This window comes from Perkinsus marinus (assembly GCF_000006405.1).
Source record: "Perkinsus marinus ATCC 50983 genomic scaffold scf_1104296958406, whole genome shotgun sequence".
In the NCBI taxonomy this organism is placed as follows: Eukaryota; Perkinsozoa; order Perkinsida; family Perkinsidae; genus Perkinsus; species Perkinsus marinus.
The window spans coordinates 8,309-11,581 of record NW_003206811.1 but is presented as its reverse complement, the minus strand read 5'-3'; positions in this window follow the sequence as shown (position 1 = coordinate 11,581).

Genomic DNA, 3,273 nt, shown 5'->3' with positions numbered 1-3,273 from the left:
ACGTAAAACGGGTAGTCTTTGAAACTCCACTGCAAATCAAACAATTATACATATCTACATTTTCGTTTTCTCCATCGCCACCTCCCTCACCTTTTTATCAGGCACAGTAGCGGCCTCATCGATGGAAGATGATCAACTAGCCATCCAAAGGCATCGTCAAGTGCCACCACTCGAGCTGTCAAAACCGTCGGAGAATTACATTCCGGAGGTATTGTAATTGTGGAGAGATGTCTCCTCGCGAGTGTTAGCATCTGAGCAACATCGCGGAAAAATATGTGTTGGTGATAATATGAAAACTCTGCGAAAAATTTCGGAAATTCTTGTTCGTTTTCTGTATGTTTCTTTATATAACCTCCAAACTCTGCTATGATTAGCTTGGGAAACTCCTGAGCTCAGGTGAGAAAAGCGATTACATATATTCCTACTCCAACACTGTATAGGAAACTCCTGAGCTCAGGTGCTGAGGAAAGCGATTACATATATTCCTACTCCAACACTGTATAGGAAACTCCTGAGCTCAGGTGAGGAAAGCGATTACATATATTCCTACTCCAACACTGCTGATCGATACCAAGAACAGTGTGATGGGAAAATATGCACATGGTCAACTACATGTGAAAATTCTGAGGAAATTTCAGGCAATCATATATAAGTTCTTGAACACTTCTACCCTAATTCGTATATGAATTTCTATAATCAGTGAGGAAACTCCAGAGCTCAGCTGAGGAAAGCAAACATATATTCTGACACTGACCAAGTGAATGTAAATGCATATAATACTGTTGTTACCTGGTTTAATGAGCGATCTTCGAGAGAGGTGAACACGGTCGGGGAAAGTGCTAACGATTTTGGGGATATTTCCAACATTAGAAATTTAGATGACTTTGATCGAAAACTCCCCAATTCGAGAGCCACAAAAAAGACTTTTTTGGGGAAAATAAAATTTCACACGAAGTCTGAAATAATAGAGTCACAAGTGTAGGCGTTCATCAACAGCCTCAAGCAGTGAAACTAAAAAGAACTTGTAGTACCTGCAACAAGCACGCTCTTGGAAGAAAATGTAAAATATGAAATTCAAACCCATCTCGAGAAGGAAATTTTTTTAGGGTGGAAAAATATTCACATAGTCACCCACATGTGTTGATGATATTATGAAAATTTTGAGGAATTCGCCTCTGGCGGCAAGGAGGTTCGCTTTCCTCAGCTGAGCTCAGGAGTTTCCTCACTAATTATAGAAGTTTATATATGAAATGGGAGACCATATAAGTGTGCAGAAACTAAAAAAAATTTCCTCAGAATTTTCATATTGTCACCAACACATGTGGTTGACCATATTCTTCGTTTTTTTTGTTTTCCGTGTCGGTCTTGCTATCTTGAAACACTTTCGAGTACGCATGTACATCAGTGAAGCTCAAGTTTCTCGCGGCTAATCTCTACTATATACTAATCTCTACTATATACTAATAGGAGTAAACAAATCGTGCGTCAAAAAGTTGACTCCGTTCTTGATTTGTCATATCCGCGTCTAATTTTCTCTGGATACCTTACATGCCACTGAGACTATCCAGTACTACATTTGTCATGCGATGAAGCTCCCTATGATTCACAGTATCTCTTGCATAGCGTGATCGATCAAAACGATTTAGATGTGTCAAACCGTCACAAAAATTTCCTCCGAGTAATTAATTCACAATCGTTTCCGTGCCTGTTTTTGGTTCCTTCCAGATTGTGTCTCACTGTCAACACCCCTGCATATATCATGTTCGCCGTATACTTGGTACACTTCGACTCTATCAAGAACTGCCTTTTCCGTATCACTTACTGTAGCCGTATTTGTAAGATCGACCCTAATAGATATGCGCCGATGTACATTGTGTTAAAACGTTACAGGAAATTATTCACAGCAAGAATAATGCCTTTTCTCTATCTGATCAGCTTTACACCCTTAATACCTACTAAACACTTATTAATCTTTTACCATACGATAGCTTTGTGTCATACGCTATTTTCTCACTAGCACGTTCAGTTTTCATGGAGATTTCTACCACATTGAACATGCGCCGATGTACACTGTGCCAAAAATTCACGTTATTCACTGTCCACAGTCTGTGGTGTGAAGTATAATTTCTATATTTTATGTCACATCACTCTCTCTCTCTCAAAACTTCACCGCCTCTCTCCCACTGCCAACAGATGTGTTGGTAGGGTTTATACATGACCGCTTTGACCGCTTCTAACCATGCAATTCACTGAGGTTTCCATACGGAGTACTTCGCGCCAGCAATACTTTATGCTTCGTCGTTTTACTGCTGAAGCACTTACATCTACATTTGTTATCCTTCTTTACTCAATAACACCTGTATTGTAGGCATTACGAACGACTTGGTTATCCTACAATCTACTTTCATCCGTCGGTATTCATGACGTAGTGTTCAATTTTCACCGTGTGAGTGAAGTTTCACCCGTTTTACGTGAAGTGGCGTAGTACTTGGCGAAAAACGCGATATTCACGGTGATATGCAGTGGTTGGTGGAATATGTTTTTTCACTGGTGTTTTCATATCATGGGTGAAACTTCGTTATGCATCGTTGATCGAGTGATGTACAAATGACTCGTGCTCACTGTCAACGGACCCCAGACGAAAGCCGCAACGGTTCGACAGTTCACGGCTCGTGAACTACTTTTTTCGTGAATCACGAGAGGAAACATGCCTTGCCCGACAAAATTTGTCATCATATGGGGACTAGTGCGACAACCGATGAACTCAACTCTATCCTTGGTGATGGGCTATCACTGATGGCGTATCACAGCTCAGTAGCATAATCTTTCAGATGGTGGATTCGATGATAGTGACCGGAAAAGCGTTGCGTTCCAATCCGCTTAACTTTTCCCTCATGCGCGGAACTTGACTCACTATTCGTAATATACCTCGAATTGAACTACTTACAGTAGAGCCTTGTACACCGGAATTACCTCAGCAAGGTATGCATGGAAACTCCGTAACGCAATGATTCAACCACTTTACTTGAAATGTGTGTTCTACATTAATATTTGAGCTTGACCATTCCGAAAGGAGCAACAGCGGGAGATGCTGCGTTGCTGAACATTTTCCGAGTATAGTTAAATTGTTCTTGTGAATGACAGCTATAGCGACTACATGAGTGAGAAGACAAAAAAGACTTTTCGCATCTGCGTGAAATAAATAGAACGAGTATCACATCGCTCAAGCATTATGATAGGCTGGGCAATCACCTAAGTCAGCGAACTGCGGAT